This window comes from Rhinopithecus roxellana, chromosome 6, assembly GCF_007565055.1.
Source record: "Rhinopithecus roxellana isolate Shanxi Qingling chromosome 6, ASM756505v1, whole genome shotgun sequence".
Lineage (NCBI taxonomy): Eukaryota > Metazoa > Chordata > Mammalia > Primates > Cercopithecidae > Rhinopithecus > Rhinopithecus roxellana.
Window position 1 is genome coordinate 45381781 of NC_044554.1, and position 19918 is coordinate 45401698.

Here is a 19918-nt window from a genome sequence, read left to right on the forward strand (position 1 = left end):
AAGAAGTTATGTTTCTGATGCTATAGCATGTTCAAAGTTTTTAAATTAAGGCAAAATAAAAAACATGGTTTAATGAATTCATTGTATAATTTCAGTTTATCAAACTTTGTAGGTTGTTCGGAATCCTATAATTGAAAAACAGAGTAAAGATGGAAAACCAGTTATTGAATATCAAGAGGAGGAGTTGTTGGTAATGTGTCATTATTTATTTATTTATTTATTTTAGATGTATTACTGAGTATGTTGAATCCCTTAATTGGTCGTATTTAAACTCGGTGGCTTTTGCGGAAGTTTCTCGGGGTATATAGCAAAGGTTTATGTTTATCGTTGACATGAGCACAGTCTTTTTAAAATGTACATGCACCCTATCTCACTAATACCTTCTACTCTTCATCTACATTGAAAGCCCTCCTAAAGTAAGGCTTACTGATTCACAGATCAGAATTTAAACACTTCTGGCTGGGAACAGTGGTTCACACCTGTAATCCTAGTACTTTGGGAGGCCGAGGCGGGCAGATCACTTGAGGTCAGGGGTTCAAGACCAGCCTGGCCAATATGGCGGAACCCTGTCTCTACTAAAACTATAAAAATTGGCCAGGAATGGTGGTGCACACATCCCGGCTACTCAGGAGGCTTAGGCAGGAGAATCGCTTGAACCAGGGAAGCAAAGGTTACAGTGAGCCGAGATTGTACCACCGCGCTCCAGCCTAGACAACAGAGTGAGACTGCATCTCAAAAAAAAAAAAAAGTAAACACTTTTTTTCTGCACACAACTATTGTGGGACCAAGTTTATAAACATTATACCGTTTGGCCAAGAGTCAGTGGGACCAAGTTTGTAAACATTATACCGTTTGGCCAAGAGTCAGTGTAGCTTTGCCATGTATCCAATAGACATTGTTTTCCCTCGAATTGAGATCTGTGCTGTGTTTTTGCGTTTGCAGGACAAGGTTTGTAGTTCAGTGCTACAGCAGTGCTACAGCATGTACAAGGTAAGCCTGGCATTCGTTTTGAACTGAGTCCAACCAGTTACCCCTATTTATAGGCTCCAGCGTTGTTTAAAGAGAAATCTTGGCCGGGCGCGGTGGCTCAAGCCTGTAATCCCAGCACTTTGGGAGGCCGAGACGGGTGGATCACAAGGTCAGGAGATCGAGACCATCCTGGCTAACCGTATTAACGGTGAAACCCCGTCTCTACTAAAGAATACAAAAAACTAGCCGGGCGATGAGGCGGGTGCCTGTAGTCCCAGCTACTTGGGAGGCGGAGGCAGGAGAATGGCGTGAACCTGGGAGGCGGAGCTTGCAGTGAGCTGAGAGCCGGCCACTGCACTCCAGCCTGGGCGACTGAGCCAGACTCCGTCTCAAAAAAAAAAAAAAAGAGAAAAAAAAATAAAGAGAAATCTTTCAATGACTGCAAAGTGACTCTGTATTTGTCTTAGAGAAGAAAATAATGAGGCCTTGGAAACAGGTAGTGAGGTTTATGCCTACATTTATTCAGCAAGTATTGAACTCCCTTCTCTTTCTCAGCCTTGTAGTGGGAATGTGTCCCCATTGATGAAAAAGTGTGTCTCTGTCCTCAAGGAATGTACAGAATGCAGATAATTTTATGATTTAAACATTTCAGTGAGACAGGGCATAGTGTATCACACCTGTAATTTCAGCATTCTGGGAGGCTGAGGCGGGAGGATTGCTTGAGCCCAGGAGTTCAGAACCAGTCTGGGCAATATAGCAAGACCACATCTCTACAAAAAATTTCTGTAAAAGTTAGTCAGGTGTCATGGTGCATGCCTGTAGTCCCAGCTACTTGGGAGGTTGAGGTGGGAGGATCACTTGAGCCTGGGAGGTCGAGGCTGCAGTGAAGTGTGATTGCGCCACTGCACTCCAGCCTGAGTGACAGAACGAGATTCCGTCTCAAAAAAAAAAAAAAAGGATAAAAATGGTGATTCCATTCATTGAAAGAAAACTGAAAAATAAAAATTGGGGTGATATTATTTATGTAAATTGAAACTTCAGGGTGAGTTGAAATGTTTGAAAGATGCCTAGAGCAGTTAGGTGGTTTCATAAATGAGACAGCATCGCTTAACAGTATTTTTTGTAACTTACATTTTTAACTCAACTTTTCTCATGTAAATATTTTCTCTGTTGAAAAGAACTGGGAGATTTAATGAGCTGAATTAATAATCTAAAGGAAAAAAAGAACTTGTTCTACTGAAAAAGTGAGCATAGGAAATTGATTTTTTTTTCTGCCGTCTTTTACCTCATAGCTTTTTAATGGAACATTTCTGAAAGCCATGGAAGATGGAGGCGTCGAGCTTCTGAAAGAAAGATTAGAGAAATTCTTCCATCGGGTAAGTACTTTGAATTTCATTTATAACTTCAGTGAGCATTCAGCAGATTTTTAGAGAAATATGGACAGACAAATTTGTTTCTTACGTACAAAAAGCCCAGAACTTGAAAGTGGCAAAGAGCCTGAGACGGACCGTCGTAAAACTGGAGCAGCGAGGAACTGTGTGAGGTGAATGCTCTGGACCCTCCTCCAGCTGGAAGGCAGAGCTTCCTGCATTCGCCCGGGGCTCTTAAAGAGTCCTGGAGTCATCGTTTGGCCTCCTTGTGTTTTACCTGCGTCTGTTCTGGGCTTACTCAGCAGCCGTCTTTTGTGTGATGGATGAGTTGATAAGGAAAACGTGATATTGGAGTTGCACATTCTTAGGGATGGGCTCTGTTCACTAAACAGGCATAAGCTGTGTCGATGCAGGAAGAGTTACTGAGTTACTGGCTGTGGGCCTTTGTCAGATGAGTGATTAGGGACATTTGTCCCAAGTGCTGTTCTTCCATTGTGATTGAATTGTGCATATTTCACCCGACCTTGTCAAGCTCAGTTTATCTTTTTTTTTAAAAGGAAACAAAAGAGACAGGGTCTTGTCCTGGCTGTTTTGCCCAGGCTGGTCTCAAGCGGTCTTCCCTCCTCAGCCTCCCAAAGTGCTGGGGTTAAAGGCATGAGCCAACTCGCCCAGCCCAGTTTCCCTTGAAGAAGCAATTCTGTTTATTTTCTTCAGAAAATACCTTCTGTGTCTGTTGTTGAGTTCAACTTTTCTCTCTAAAATGGCTTTCATAGCTATTTTAGAATTTTTTATTTCTCTGAATTACTTCTTTGTTGTTTTGTCATTTTAATGACCACAATTATCCACTCGCATATTATCTCCTGGTTTCTGTTCTTGTCCTCATTGCTCTCTTACCCATCAACATATGGATACAACTCTTGTTCTGACTACATATCATTTACACCTGATTTTAGTATAAGATGGCACTCTCGGCTGGGCGTGGTGGCTCACACCTGTAATCCCAGCACTTTGGGAGGCCGAGGCAGGCAGATCATGAGGTCATGAGTTCAAGACCAGCCTGGCCAACATGGTGAAACCTCACCTCTACTAAAAATATAAAAAAAAACTAGCTGGCTGTGGTGGCGCATGCCTGTAATCCTAGCTGTTCTGGGGGCCGAGGCAGGAGAATCGCTTGAACCCAGGAGGCAGAAGTTGCAGTGAGCCAAGATCGCACCACTGCACTCCATCCTGGGCAACAGAGCAGGACTCCATCTCCAGGGGAAAGAAAGATGGCACTGTCTGTAGTATTAATGGATAGATCCCTCATTAGGTTAATCTAATTTGAAGGACACTACTATAAGGAATTAAATACCTTTTTCTTTTTTTTTTTGAGACAGTTTCACTCTTGTCACCCAGGCTGGAGTGCAGTGTGTGATCTTGGCTCACTGCAACCTTCATCTCCGAAGTTCAAGTGATTCTGCTGTCTCAGCCTCCCAAGTAGTTGGGATTACAGGCTACCACGCCCGGCTAATTTTGTATTTTTAGTAGAGACAGGGTTTCGCCATGTTGGCCAGGCTGTTCTCAAACAACTGACCTCGAATGATCTGCCTTCCTTGGCTTCCCGAAGTGCTGAAAGTGCTGGGATTGCAAGCGTGAGCCACCACGCCCAGCAAGGAATGAAATACTTTAAAGTGCTAGCTGGGCACAGTGGGTCATGCCTGTATTCCCAGTGCTTTGGGACACCTAGACATGAGAATCACAGAGGCTGGAAGTTCAAGACCAGCCTGGACAACATAGCAAGACCCTGTCTATACCCAAAAAATCAAAAATTTTGGGCTGGGTGCGGTAGCTCACGCCTGTAATCCCAGCACTTTGGGAGGCCGAGGCGGGTGGATCACGAGGTCAGGAGATCGAGACCATCCTAGCCAATATGGTGAAACCCTGTCTTTACTAAAAAATACAAAAAAGCTGTGTGTGGTGGCAGGTGCTTGTAGTCCCAGCTACTAGGGAGGCTGAGGCAGGAGAATGTCGTGAACCTGGGAGGCGGAGCTTTCAGTGAGCTGAGATTGCGCTACTGCACTCCAGCCTGGGTAACAGAGTGATACTCTGTCTCAAAAAAAAAAAAAAAAATTGGTCGGGCGCGGTGGCTCAAGTCTGTAGTCCCAGCACTTTGGGAGGCCGAGACGGGCGGATCACGAGGTCAGGAGATCGAGACCATCCTGGCTAACACGGTGAAACCCCGTCTCTACTAAAAAATACAAAAAACTAGCCGGGCGAGGTGGCGGGCGCCTGTAGTCCCAGCTACTCAGGAGGCTGAGGCAGGAGAATGGCATGAACCCAGGAGGCAGAGCTTGCAGTGAGCTGAGATCCGGCCACTGCACTCCAGCCTGGGCGACAGAGGGAGACTCCGTCTCAAAAAAAAAAAAAAAAAAAAAAAAAATTTAACTTTAAAAAGAGGTAAAACACAATACTGAATAAACATTAACTAGATATGTTTGAACTTTGTGTCTTGGAATTTGTACTGAGTTCACACTCGGTTACCCATGTCTTCGCCATGGCCTCATTGTTGCACTGTTTGCTAGTGTGTAATTGTAGCATAAATACGAGTCTGACATAAGATTATTCTCGGCCGGGCGCGGTGGCTCAAGCCTGTAATCTCAGCACTTTGGGAGGCCGAGACGGGCAGATCACGAGGTCAGGAGATTGAGACCATCCTGGCTAACACGGTGAAACCCCGTCTCTACTAAAAATACAAAAAAATCTAGACGGGCGAGGTGGCGGGCGCCTGTAGTCCCAGCTACTTGGGAGGCTGAGGCAGGAGAATGGCGTGAACCCGGGAGGCAGAGCTTGCAGTGAGCTGAGATCCGGCCACTGCACTCCAGCCCCGGCGACAGAGCAGGACTCCGTCTCAAAAAAAAAAAAAAAAAAAAAAAAAAAGATTTTTCTCAGTTATCAAGGAGCATTATATTCAGTGTACTCTTACTAAATTTTATGCCTTTTTTTCCACAGTATTTGCAAACTCTACATTTGCAGTCATGTGCCCTACTTGACATTTTTGGTGGAATCAGCTTCTTCCCATTGGATAAAATGACTTATTTGAAAATCCAGTCCTTTATTAATAGAATGGAGGAAAGCCTGAATATAGTCAAATACACTGCATTTCTCTATAACGATCAGCTCATCTGGTAGGTACACCCCGAGGCGTGGTATTAAAAGAAGAAATTGAGATAATAAAAACAGCAGTGACTGGATTGATGGCAGGTTGTCAAACAGGAACTTGCAGAGGGAGGCTGGGTAGGAAGCATCTTCATAGATATTGTCAAAATAAAGCAGTGATTATTTAAAGCAGAACTAGGGTGATTTGGGTTAAAATTTCAACGCAGAGGAGTTTAAAACTGGTTGCATGAAAGATGAAAGCCTGGGCGAAGTAGCTCATGCCTATAATCTTAGTACTTTGGGAGGCTGAGTCGGGCAGATCACTTGAGGTCAGGAGTTTGAGACCAGCCTGGCCAACATGCGGAAACCCCGTCTCTACCCAAAATACAAAACTTAGCTGGGCGTGTTGGCACATGCCTGTAGTCCCAGCTACTCGGGAGGCTGAGGCAGGAGAATCGCTTGAACCCGGGAGGCGGAGGTTGCAGTGAGCCAAGATAGTGTCACTACTCCAGCCTGGCAACAGAGAGAGACTCAGTCTCCAAAAAAAAAAAAGAAAATATTCCTATCAAGTAAGGTTTAGAATCCTATTTTTCTTTTGGAGTTTTTTCCAAAATGACAAATGTGAGAAGCGGAATTTTTGTAGCTTTTTTTTTTTTTTTTTTCTTATAGAGACAGGGTTATTGTGTTGGCTGGGCTGGTCTCAAGCTCCTGGCCTCAAGCGATCCACCTGCCTCAGCCTCCCAAAGTGCTGGGATTACAGGCATGAGCCACTGCACCTGCTTTCTTTTAAAGAAGCTAGATTTCTTTTTTTTTTTTTTTTTGAGACGGAGTCTCGCTCTGTCGCCCGGGCGGGAGTGCAGTGGCCGGATCTCAGCTCACTGCAAGCTCTGCCTCCCAGGTTTACACCATTCTCCTGCCTCAGCCTCCCGAGTAGCTGGGACTACAGGCGCCCGCCACCTTGCCCGGCTAGATTTTTGTATTTTTTAGTAGAGACGGGGTTTCACCGTGTTAGCCAGGATGGTCTCGATCTCCTGACCTCGTGATCCACCCGTCTCGGCCTCCCAAAGTGCTGGGATTACAGGCTTGAGCCACCGCGCCCGGCCAGAAGCTAGATTTCTTTTGTTAAATCCAAGAAATCCAAAGTGTTATACAAACCAGGAAATTACCTGCTATCGTGAAACTGTGTCCTGCAGTAGGAACAAGGTGGTCACAAGACTGCCCAGCATACGTGACCCCTCAGAGCTGGATGGCAACCGAGGCTGCGCACTTTTGGCCTACAGTAGGTGGACAGAAGCCGTGGAGGCATAGCAGGGAGTGGCTGGCCCTCCCGCAGCTGTTCCAGGACCCTCAGGTTTTATGTTCCCATTAACTATAGCCCACTTTCTTTTCTTTTTCTTTTTTTTTTTTTTTTTTTTTTTTTTTTTTTTTTTTTTTTTTTTGAGACAGAGTCTCACTCTCTTGCCCAGGCTGTAGTACAATGGCACGATCTTGCTTGGCTCACTGCAACCTCCACCTCCTGGGTTCAAGCGATTCTCCTGCCTCAGCCTCCTGAGTAGCTGGGATTACAGGCACATACCACCATGCCCAGCTGTTTTGTATTTTTAGTAGAGATGGGGTTTCACCATGTTGGCCAGGCTGGTCTTAAACTCCTGACCTCAGGTGATTTGCCTGGATTGGGCACCCAAAGTGCCTTGATTACAGGTATGAGCCCCCGCCCCTGGCCTAGCCCAGTTTCTTAATTAGGGGTGTGGCCATATTTTACTACTATAGCATGAGTTCAGCTAATAGAAACGGCCAGACTAGCTCCCCTGAAACTTATCTTCCCTGCCAAAATCTTGTAGCTCCATTTTAAGAAGAGAAACAAGTTACTGTAAAGAAATTTGAGGCCGGGCGCGGTGGCTCACGCCTGTAATCCCAGCACTTTGGGAGGCCGAGGCGGGCGGATCACGAGCTCAGGAGATCAAGACCATCCTGGCGAACACAGTGAAACCCTGTCTCTACTAAAAATACAAAAAAATTAGCTGGGCGAGGTGGCGGGCGCCTGTAGTCCCAGCTGCTCGGGAGGCTGAGGCAGGAGAATGGCGTGAGCCCGGGAGGCGGAGGTTGCAGTGAGCTGAGATGGTGCCACTGCACTCCAGCCTGGGCAACAGAGCGAGACTCCGTCTCAACAACAACAACAACAACAACAAATATTTGGATCCAATTAATAAACAACTTGGTGGATTTCCACATGAACTTTGTTACCTCCTAGGAAGACAACACAAATTTCTGGTGAAAATCCACCTACTTTTTTTTTTTTTTTTTTTTTTTGAGATGGAGTTGCTTTCTGTTGCCCAGGCTGGAGTGCAGTGGCATGATCTTGGCTTGCTGCAACCCCTGCCTTCTGGGTTCAAGCAATTCTCCTGCCTCAGCTTCCCGAGTAGCTGGGATTACATGCGTACCACAACACCCAGCTAATTGTAGAGATGGGGTTTCACCATGTTGGTCAGGCTGGTCTTGAACTCTGGACCTCAAGTGATTGGCCCGCCTCGGCCTCCCAAAGTGCTGGCATTACAGGCGTGAGCCACCGTGCCCATCCTCCACCTACTTTTTGATTGGACAAATTGTTTAGGAGGCAACCTTCCACTGTACCGACTCTGCTGTAGTTGCTTTCTGTGATACACACACGATGTTAGTAAAGTGAAACACTGCTGTGAAATGCAGGAGATGGGAGGATAGTTGTGCTTCTGCAGAGGGAGTGGCTCCTCCCCAGATGAAAATGACAGGAGGTGCTTGCAAGTTACATGCATCCACGGTGATAGGGAGATGTAGTGTGACAAGCCAGAATCCAGCAGCAGTGGCCCATGGCCTTGTCTCCACCGAAAAGAGAAGAGTAGCTGAGATTCTGATCTCTGGGATGGAACACAAGCCCTGCCATGGGTGCAAACTCCTGAGAGTGAGGAAGAATGAAAGAGCAGAGGGTCCTCCAGGAGCTCTTTCTGGGAGACCCTGGAGTGAGAGTGACGAGCAGGGTTGGCCCTTGGAAGCCTGGAGTCACAGGACAATCTGGTGCCCAGCTCCGGGGATCCTGTTGGCATCGTCGTCTTGGAATAGCATCCGAGGGGTAGAGCAGGGCACAGCTCTGGTGGCTGCATAGAACTCTTCTCTTGTCACCTCCAGTGTGCTCGTGGGGGAAAGGTCAGTCCCAGGAAGTAGCAACAAAAAGAACCTTCAAGAAAAATAGCATGTTACTCCAGGCGTGATCGCTTCCACCTGTCATCCCAGCACTTTGGGAGGCTGAGGCAGGAGGATCACCTGAGACCAGGAGTTCAGGAGAAGCCTGGGCAACATAGACTGTATCTCTACAAAAACAACAACAACAAAAAAATCAGCTGGGCACTGTGATGCGCACTTAACAGTCCCAACTACAGAGACTACAGGGGTTGAGGCCGGAGAATCACTTGAGCCCGGAAGTTTGAGGTTGCAGTGAGCTATGATAGCACCACTGTACTCCAGCCTGGGTGACAGAGCAAGAAGACCCTGTCTAAGAAAAAGAAAAAGAGCATGTTTTGACGGTATTGCTTATTACAAAGCTGTTATATTTAAATACCAAGAAAGACTTTTTTTTTTTTTTTTTTTGAGATGGAGTCTTGCTCTGCCGCCCAGGCTGGAGTGCAGTGGCCGGGTCTCAGCTCGCTGCAAGCTCCACCTCCCGGGTTCACACCATTCTCCTGCCTCAGCCTCCCGAGTAGCTGGGACTACAGGCGCCCGCCACCTCGCCTGGCTAGATTTTTGTATTTTTTAGTAGAGACGGGGTTTCACCGTGTTAGCCAGGATGGTCTCGATCTCCTGACCTCGTGATCTGCCCGTCTCGGCCTCCCAAAGTGCTGGGATTACAGGCTTGAGCCACCGCTCCTGGCCGAAAGACTTTTAAGCCAGGTGCAGTGGCACATCACCTATAGTCCCAGCTACTGGGGAGGAGGAGGCAGAAGGATTGCTTGAACCAGGAGTCACTTGGAGACCAGCAAGTAATGAGGCTCTGTCTCTACCAAAAAGGAGGAGAAAAAAGAATTTGTCACAAAGTAAATATTACCCTTAATGTATTTGCTTAGTATATTGTTTTGATTTTTTTTTTTTTTTTTTTTTTTTTTGAGACAGAGTCTCACTTGCTCAGTCGCCCAGGCTACAGTGATGTGGCGTGATCTCAGCTGACTTCAACCTCTGCCTCCCAGGTTCAAGCGATTCTCATGCCTCAGTCTCCCAAATAGCTGTGATTAGAGGTGCGTGCTATGAGGCCTAGCAAATTTTTGTGTTTTTTAGTAGAGCCAGTGTTTCGCCACGTTGGCCAGGCTGGTGTTGAACTCCTGACCTCAGGTGATCTGCCCACCTTGGCCTCCCAAAGTTGGGATTACAGGTGTGAGCCTCTGCGCCCGCCACCTTCCAGATACTTCAGTGATCTTGAATAGAAACCCCCCAGATCCAGCCTCACTGTCTGTCTTTCTCTCTTCTTTTAAAAAACCGATTCCAGAGTCTGATGCCTGCTAGTTTCTCTGCTTTTTCCATGTGCTGTTCCTTCCTGCCTCATTTCAGATCATATGGTTTACCTGAAAGCTTGTTTTTCTCCTCCTCTCCTTTTTCTACACCGAGATCCAGAGAATTAAAATCCACGTAACATTTCTGAGACCTAGGATCACGTTCCCTGTCTACAGCACACCCATATTTTCCCAGGGGACTAGGGGAGAGAATGTGGGGTTACCCTATAACCCAGGAAGCTAAGAGACATCTGCTCCTAAAATGAAACAGTGTGGCTTTGGAGATTTCCTGCATAATCCTACATGGAATTCAACCAGAGAGGCCGATCCCTTGTAACTTTTTATCTCAAATGGCTTGTAAAATACAAGACTATGTAGGAGTAGCCTTTTGCAGGTGGGGATGAAGTTCCAGTGCCTGGACTGCAGTTTAACTCTTCGCCTTCCTGAACTTGGCAGTCAGGAGGTAAGCCTACTAATACAATGTTAAAGAAGAAAGCACGGATAGTCCCAGCTACTCAGGATGCTGAGGTGGGAGGTTCGCTTGAGCCTAGGAATCAGAGGCTGCAGCGAGCTGTGGTCACACCACTGTAATCCAGCCTGGGCGAAGACGAGACTCATCTCTTGAAAAGTGAAAAAAGATGAGGCCAGGCACAGTGGCTCACATATGTAATCCCAGCACTTTAGGAGGCTGAGGCAGGAGCACTGCTTCAGTCCAGGAGTTTGAAACCAGCCTGGTGACATAGCAAGACCCCCATCTCTACATAAAGTAGAAAAATTAATTGGGCATGGTGGTGCACGCCTGTAGTCCCAGCTAGTCCGGAGGCTGAGATGGGAGGACCGCTTGAGCCCTGGAGGCCGAGGCTGCAGTGAACCGTGATTGCACCTCTGCACCCGGCCTGGGTGATAGAGCAAGATGTTGTCTCAAAAAAAATTTTTTTTTTTAAATAAAAAATGAGCTTTGGCCGGGCGCGGTGGCTCAAGCCTGTAATCCCAGCACTTTGGGAGGCCGAGACTGGTGGATTACGAGGTCAGGAGATCGAGACCATCCTGGCTAACACGGTGAAACCCTGTCTTTACTACAAAATACAAAAAAAAAAAAAAACTAGCCAGGCGAGGTGGCGGGCGCCTGTAGTCCCAGCTACTCTGGAGGCTGAGGCTAGGAGAATGGCATGAACCTGGGAGGCGGAGCTTGTAGTGAGCTGAGATCCGGCCACTGCACTCCAGCCTGGGCGACAGAGCGAGACTCCGCCTCAAAAAAAAAAAAAAAAAAAAAAACTTTCTCCAGAGCTTAAAATTTTTTGGAGAAGTTTGACAAAGTATACCACATAAATTCAGATTTACCTCAGTGCTAAGAATTATGTTAGGGAAAAGGAAACTCATTTTGATCTCAGGTAGAAAAATAGATTGTTTTGAGTTTTATGTAGCTTTAGACTTTAAAAAGTTAGAATTTATTCTGTGTCATTAAAAATGACTTGAAAAAAAAATTTTTTTTTAAATGAGCTTTATCACAGCAGTGGAAAGACTGAAGACAATTCCAAAACGTTTAACCCAGTGCTTTTCTGATGTTCCAGGAGTGGATTAGAACAAGACGACATGAGAATTTTGTACAAATACCTTACCACCTCCCTTTTTCCAAGGCACATCGAGCCCGAGGTATGATGGGGACCACAGCTGCACACACTTACTCACATCCAGGGGCACAGAGAGGGCGGGTGGAGTACAATGGTGGTGCGTGAGAGCGTTTCTGATTGTTGCTGATGTATATTTTGTCTTAGTATGATATTTATGTCATTGTGTATCAGTTAGCACAGAAAACCACAAGCAGCTCTCCACCAGTGTGTGACATTCAGATGTGATACAGAAAGCATCGTTTTGTGTGTGTGTGTTGGTTTTTTTTTGTGTTTTTGTTTGTTTTTTTGAGACGGAATCTCGAACTTTTGCCCGGGGTGGAGAGGCTCAAGCGATTCTCCTTGCCTCAGCCTCACAAGTAGCTGGGATTACAGGCGCTCGCCACCACGCCCAGCTAATTTTTTTGTATTTTTAGTAGAGACGGGTTTCACTATGTTGGCCAGGCTGGTCTCGAACTCCCGACCTCGTGATCTGCCCACCTTGGCCCTCCCAAGGTGCTGGGATTACAGGCATTAGCCATCGCCCCCAGTCCAGAAAGCATGTTTTTAAGAGGAGTGAGTCATTGAGTAGAGGAAAAATTGGATTTTATTTTACTTTTAATTTGTATGTTTTATTTATTTATTGAGACAGAGTTTTATTCTTGTTGCCCAGGCTGGAGTGCAATGGTGTAATCTCAGCTCACTGCAACTTCCACCTCCTGGATTCAAACAATTCTCCTGCCTCAGGCTCCCAAGTAGCTGAGATTACAGGCATCCGCCACCATGCCCAGCTAATTTTTGTATTTTTAGTAGAGACGGGGTTTCACCATCTTGGCCAGGCTGGGCTCAAACTCCTGATCTCAGGTGATTGACCCTCCTCAGCCTCCCAAAGTGCTGTGATTACAGGCGTGAGCTGCCGCTCCTGGCTGAAAAATTGGATTTTAGATCAGGTTCTAGGAACCTTTAAAATGCCAGTGATGTTGAAAACAGTTGACCTGTGTCGTCTTCTCCTCTATCAACATGAGACCTAATTTTCAGTAGATGTTTTAGTGCCTACCTGGCTTTCTACTCTAGTACTGAATTTCCCGGTTTTCTGCAGAGAACTTGTAAATGATATCGCTGTGTTCTCCCGAAAGTATTTTCAGAGCTTAACACACAAAAATCATTTGGCTCAGTTGAACTCACTCTCTCCGCTTGTTCGTTCCCTCTCTCTTGTCCTCCCTCTCTCAATTTTTTTTTTTTTTTTAGAGACAAGGTCTCACTGCGTTGACTCGTCTGGTCTCAAACTCCTGGGCTCAAGTGGTCCTCCCACCTCAAACTCCCAAGTAGCTGAGAATACAGGTGTATGCCACCACACCTGGCTCATTTTTTTTTTGTAGACATGGGATCTTGCCATGTTGCCCAGGCTGCTCTCAAACCCCTGGGCTCAAGTAATCTGCCTGCCTCGGCCTCCCAAAGTGCTGGGATTATAGGCATGAGCCACCTCACCTGGGCAAAAATTTAAAACGTAGCCAGGTGTGGTCCCACATGCCTGTATCTTGAGGCTGAGGTGGGAGGATTGCTTGAGCTCAGTTCAAGGCTACAGTGAGTCATTGTCATGCCACACTGCATTCCAGCCTGGGCAACAGAACAAGATCCTGTCTCTAAAAGAAAAAGACAAATGGCATGGAACCAACTCAGTAGATAATGAATGCTGCTTTTCAAAGCTTGGAAAATAAATAAAAAGTCTGATAAGTCATTCTCAACCTTACATTTATTTGCAGTTAGCAGGAAGGGGTTCTCCAGTAGCAGAAATGCCAGGAAATCGTCAGCACTGTGGAAGGCAGGGCTTCTGTTCTTTGACTTACGATACTGGGTTTTCCTTCTTCCTTTTCCTTTCTTTTTTTCTTGACTCAGAGTCTGGCTCTGTTACCCAGCCTGGAGTGCAGTGGCAAGATCTCGGCTCACTGCAACCTCTGCCTCCCAGGCTCAAGCGATTCTCATGCCTCAGCCTCCCCAGTAGCTGGAACCACAGGCCCAAGCCACTGTGCCTGGCTAATTCATTTTGTATTTTTAGTAGAGACACGGTTTCATCATGTTGGCCAGGCTGGTCTTGAACTCCTGACTTCAAGTGACCCACCTGCCTTGGCCTCTCAAAGTGCTGGGATTACAGGTGTGAGCCACCATGCCTGGCCTATTATCTTTTTGGTAAAGATAATATGGACGTTGAAATATCTTTGTGCCATCTAATTGACAGTAATCAACAAAGGAAAGTTTATTGTTTCCAATGAGTTAAAACTTACTTTAGCGTACTCCGCCTTTTTTTTTTTTTTGAGATGGAGTGTCTGTCGCCCAGGCTGGAGTGTGGAGTGCAGTGGCACGATCTCAGCTCACTATAGATGCCGCCTCCCGGGTTCAAGCAATTCCCCTGCCTCAGCCTCTCAAGTGGCTGGGATTACAGGTGCCCACCACCACGCCCAGCTAATTTTTGTATTTTCAGTAGAGACGAGGTTTTGCTATGTTGGCCAGGCTGCTCTTGAACTCCTGACTTAAGGTGATCCACCCACCTCGGCCTCCCAAAGTGCTGGGATTACAGGCGTGAGCCACCATGCCCGGCCAGCATATTCTGATACGGTGTTATCCAAATAGCACCTGGCATCGAAAGCAACTGGTGAATATTAAGTAGGAGTGTGTTCTGTTTCTAGATTCCTGATTCTAATTCACCTCATTGAATCAAGTCATGTCTGTTCTTGCTTTTAAGATTTCTTACCGGACCCTTGAACCTTAATGATCCAGATGCAAAATGCAGATTCCCCAAAATTTTTGTAAAGACAGATGACACTTATGAAGAGCTCCATTTAATTGTTTATAAGGTAACAACTTTTTTCCCTCCAGTGTTACTGATCAATACTGAAGTCGGTCTTTCTTGCACGTGTACATGAGTGCGTATGCAAACCTCTTAAATGTTTCTTGGAAAAGATTTTGGAGGTTCTGATTATGGTAAAACTCAAAATGGGTGTTCTTCCGGAGTAATAAGTTTATTTTCAGCTCCTTTTAAACAGTTTTGTTATTAGTGAAAGAGAAACTGTTGAAGATGGTGATTCATAAACGTGTGAAGTCCCACGTGCTCTCAAACCAAAGGCTTTCAGAGGTTGGTGCTGCCTGTTCTCGAAATGGCTCCGGATGGGGGCCATGGCCACATGTCTGTACATGTTGCTTTTGCTCTGATTTTAAGGCTATAGGCTTGCTAATTCCATAAGGATCGTATTTGTTTCTGTCAGGACATCATCTTGTAAGGATATGTACTCAGGTTGTGTTTCTAATTAAAGGCAGTTTTTGGTTCAAGAAAGAAGTCAGAGCAGGCGTATGTGCTTCTCTTCTTTACTGCCTGAGGCTGCGGAGAAGTTTTCATGCATAAAGGCTCAGAAATGATGCTGTCAGGGAACAGGAAGGAGCGGGGTGTGTCAGGATGAGGGAGTCCTGTCCCTCTCTGGAAGGTAGACGGGACTTGTCAGCCACGCCTGATGGAGGGCGGTGCCGGAACAGGCCTGGAATATGAGTGGCAACCCTGTGCTAAGGCAAAGGACCCCCACAGCCCTGCGGAAGCCCAGAGAAGCTCCTGACTTGGAGGAGGGGTCACCTGAGTTGTCAGAGTGGGGACTGGGCCTGGAAAGGTGGGGAAGTGAAGTGTGGCAGAGAGGCCAGTGAGCTTCCCCTTCCCCCATCCTTGCACAGATAGGCCCGCGGCTGAGCATCCATCCCTGGGTGACAAGTGAGGGTCTGTTTAAAGAAAGGAAACAGTCTGAAGAGACCCCGCGTGGCTAACGTGGATGTCTGACCCGAGAGTGAGGCCCTCATTCTGGCATTTCTGTCTCCCAGGCAGAACTGAGACCTTCATCCTGCACTCAGAGTGAAGCCTGGTGAGCCTTCTCGTTCCCTCATTGTTAACTATGGCTGTGAAAACAAAACTAGAGGTCTCAAAAGAAACAAAAATGATTCCAAGGACAGACAAGAACTTTAAAAAATTAATATCTACTAATTAGAAGAGTTGTGTCTATTAATATAAAATGGAAATGGGCCAGGTACAGTCCCAGCACTTTGGGAGGCCAAGGTGGATCGCTTGAGGCCAGGAGTTAGAGGCCAGCCTGGGCAACATAGTAAGACCCTGTGTCGACAGAAAAATGTTTAAAAATTAGCCAGGCATGGTATTGCTCATCTGTAGTCCCAGCTACTCAGGAGGCTGAGGCAGGAGAACCACTTGAGCCCAAGAGTTGGAGGCTGCAGTGAGCTATGATCACACCACTGCATTCTAGCCTGGGTGACACAATGAAACCCTGTCTCGAAAATAATGAAACTGGTATCAACAGTTTCATATCCAGCACCAGACGTTATGTGACAGTGGAAGAGAGACTTGCAGAGTTCTGAGAGAAAATGAATTTGAGCACAGAGTTCTTTGTCACGCCAAGCTGTCAACCACAGGTGAGACAAAAGACATTAGCCCAGGCACGGTGGCTCACGCCTGTAATCCCAACACTTTGGGAGGCCTGAGGTGGGCGGATCACTTGAGGTCTGGAGTTCGAGACCAGTCTGGCCAGCATGGGGAAACCCTGTCTCTACTAAAAATACAAAAAATTAGCCAGGCATGGTGGCACATGCCTGTAATCCCAGCTACTCTGGAGGCTGACGCAGGAGAATCACTTGTACCCAGGAGGCGGAGGTTGTAGTGAGCTGAGATTACGCCACTGCACTCTAGTCTGGGCAACAGAGCAGGACTCCGTCTCAAAAAAAAAAAAAAAAAACGTTAAATATGAAAAGCCTCAAGAAGTGTACCCTCATGCACCCTTCCTCAGGGTGTCACACAGGGTCATCCGTCAGCAGAATAAGTGAACAAACCAGAAAAGAACAGTTGGGATCCAGAGCAGTAGTTCTCACGCATGAGACGGTACAAGGAAATCTTGGGGTGATCAGGCTCTTAAGGTCTGGCGACACCCCAACCTCCAGCACCTCCATGACCGAGCAGGAGGAGGGAGGGCTCCAGGGTTCAAGCCGCCAAAGTAAAAAGATGTTTTGTTCATCACATGGCGTGCTTGAGAGAGTCAAAGTTGAGCTGCGACAGAGGCAGGGACGGGGAGATTCCAGGAAGAGCCTACAGAAAGATGTGGTCGAAAAAGCAAACCAAAATGTTGGAGGTGTAATTTAGAGCAGGAATTGGAGTAGGAAGAATGTCCATTTGTGGATCAGGCGAAAATTCGAGACCCCATCTCAAGAAAACAATCATTCCCCTTTGAATGACCCAGGTAATGACTCTGAAATCTCCATAAGCCTGGTGTGTAATATGCTTGTTGATTACATTTCTGTTTTTAGAGTCAATCTACAGACATAATTTGGGGTGTGATAATGGGATTGTGGCTGTGTTAAAGGGCCCTTATCTTTTTCTTAATGACTTTGAGATACAATGCACGTACCATACAACTCACCCTTCTACACTTAAAATGTACAATTTAGTGATTTCTAGTTGCAAGGTTCATGAGTCTGCAAGACCATCCTCACTTCTGACACCAGCTGCAAGTTTGGGAGTCCCCATGACCACCTTTAGGGTAAGAGTTCGCTAGAAGTACTTCAGGACTCAGAAAAGGCTTTCTACAGCAGTATGCCGGAGCCAAAGGTCATGTGTTCCAGAACCCCCAGTGGGTACCTGAAACCGGGGACAGTACCAAACCTTTCACATACTGTGTTTTTTCCTGTACATACATGCCTATGATAATGTTTAATTTATACATTCAGTACAGTAAGGTTAATAGCAATAATAAGGCCGGGCACAGTGGCTCACACCTGTAATCCCAGCACTTTGGGAGGCCAAGGCAGGCAGATCACTTGAGGCCAGGAACTTGAGGCCAGCCTGGCCAGCATGGTGAAACCCCGCCTCTACTACAAATACAAAAGTTAGCCAGGCATGATGGCATGCACGTGTAATCCAAGTTACTCAGGAGGCTGAGTCAGGAGAATCGCTTGAACCTGGGGGGCGGAGGTTGCAGTGAGCCAAGATAGTGCCATTGTGCTCTAGCCTGGACAACAGAGTGAGACCCCATCTCACAAAAAGTAATAGTAATCAGGATTGGACTATAACAATATGCTGCAATAAAAGTAATGAGAACGTGGTTTACTTCCCCCTTACCGCAGTATTTTATTACACTGTCGCTCACATGACTGAAACCACGGGAAGCAAAACCAGGGATAAGGAAGAATGTACGCACAGGAGTCTTTCCATTTGCTTTAGGTTTGTTTGGTTTTTTGGGTTTCTGGTTTTTTGGTTTTTGGTTTTTGTTTTTGAGATGGAGTCCCGCTCTGGTGTGAGCTTCCGGCTGTCCTCTCCCGTTGGGGTCATGTGGACAGCACAGTGCCTGTTTCCCCCATCGAGGATGTATGGCGGTCTCTATGGAGTACTGCCATCCAGGGAAGCTCACCTGAGCCTCAAGATCCAGAGTTTTTATTGGGGATTGGCCACAGAGACACAGCTGGGCCCGTGTGGCCGGCCTTAGTCTCCAGCCCTCCAGAGGTGGAGTGGGTGCTGTACAGGCTTGGGCTGTAAGGGATATTGGCCTGTAGTTTTGTTTTCTTGTGGTATCTTTGAGCAGTGCTGGCCCAATAGAAGGTGTTGGGAAGTGTTCCCTCCTATTTTTTTGGAAGACAGTGAAGCACTAGTGTTAATTCCTCTTTACATGTTTCGTAGACTTCACAGTCAAGCTCTCTGCATCTGGGCTTTTCTTTGTGGGAAGTTTTAAAGTTAATAACTGTGCGTAGCGTTCCATTATTGGAACACTAAGCTTGTGGGAGTTATTTATATCCTGCTGAAGGTCATCGCCAAGGTCTCATTTTTCACAGAAAAGATTTACAACCTCCAGCATAAATGGGTTAATCTCTTTACTTGTTAGAAGTTTGATTTTGTTTCTTCTTGAGTCGGCTTTGGTAGTTTGTGTCTTTCTAGGAATTTGTCCGATTCAATTTGATTTGTCGGCACGTGGGTTTTCATGGTATTATAGGTAAAGCCGGATACGCCTTCATTTTTCCTGTAAAGTCAGTAGTGATGTCTCCTCTTTCATTCCTGGTTTTAGTAATTTGAGTCTTCTCTGTTTGTTTCTTGTTCTACAGTCCAGCTGAAGGTTCCTCATACTTCTGGAATCTTCACAAGAAAAAAGGAAAAGGTTTTCAATGTTGGTCTTTTCAGAGAACTGACTTTTGGTTTCATTTATTTTCTCTGTGATTTTTCTCTATCGAGTTTGTTTCTGCTCTCATCTTTTAGTATTTCCTTCCATTTGCTTTAGGTTTCTTTGTTTTTGAGACAGTCCCGCTCTGTCACCCAGGCTGGAGTGCAGTGGCACAGTCTCGGCTCACTGCAACCTCTGCCTCCCAGGTTCACACAATTCTCTTGCCTCAGCCTCCTGAGTAGCTGGGATTATAGGCGCACACCACCACGCCCGGCTAATTTTTTTGTACTTTTAGTAGAGACGGGGTTTCGCCGTGTTAGGCTGGTCTCAAACTCCTGACCTCAGGTGATCCACCCGCCTCGGCCTCTCAAAGTGCTGGGATTACAGGTGTGAGCCACCGCACCCGGCCCCACTTGCTTTAGGTTTAGTTGACTCCTTTTGTCCAGGATCTTAAGACGAAAGGTCAGGTCACTGATTTGAGATCTTTCATCTCTGAGACAGGATCTCGCTCTTGGAAGTGGGAAGAGGTACTGGGGCAGGTGGGAATGTGATTTCAGGAGTGGAGGCCTGTGGCTGGTGGAAGGCGGCCAGCGGAGGAAATAGAATGGCTGTAAACCATAGAGGAGGAGGGGGGAAGGCAGATGAGGGGTCACACCCATCATGACATGAGCAGGAAGTCAATACGATGTCTAAAGAGGGTACGTTAAAGAGTTAGGATAAGCCCGTTGTCTAATAACAGGTTAAAGTGGTTGCTGGGGAGGAGGGCTCAGAGAAGGAAGTCTGTGGCTTTCATCGTCAGGCTTGATGTTCTGTTGAGCCTTTTTTTTTTTTTTTTTTTTTTTTTTGGAGACAGAGTCTCGCTGTGTCGCCCAGGCTGGAGTGCCGTGGCTCACTGCAAGCTCTGCCTCCCAGGTTCACACCATTCTCCTGCCTCAGCCTCCCGAGTAGCTGGGACTACAGGCGCCCGCCACCATGCCCGGCTAATTCTTTTGTATTTTTAGTAGAGACGGGGTTTCACTGTGTTAGCCAGGATGGTCTCAATCTCCTGACCTCGTGATCCACGCGCCTCAGCCTCCGAAAGTGCTGGGATTACAGGCGTGCGTGAGCCACCGCAGCCCGGCCTGTTGAGCCTTTTTTAACCA

General features: G+C 46.6%; 1 pseudogene; it reads left to right on the forward strand.

The window, feature by feature from the left end:
* The window catches only part of LOC104665009, a 29432-nt pseudogene that overhangs the window by 2345 nt on the left and 7169 nt on the right, over positions 1-19918 (forward strand).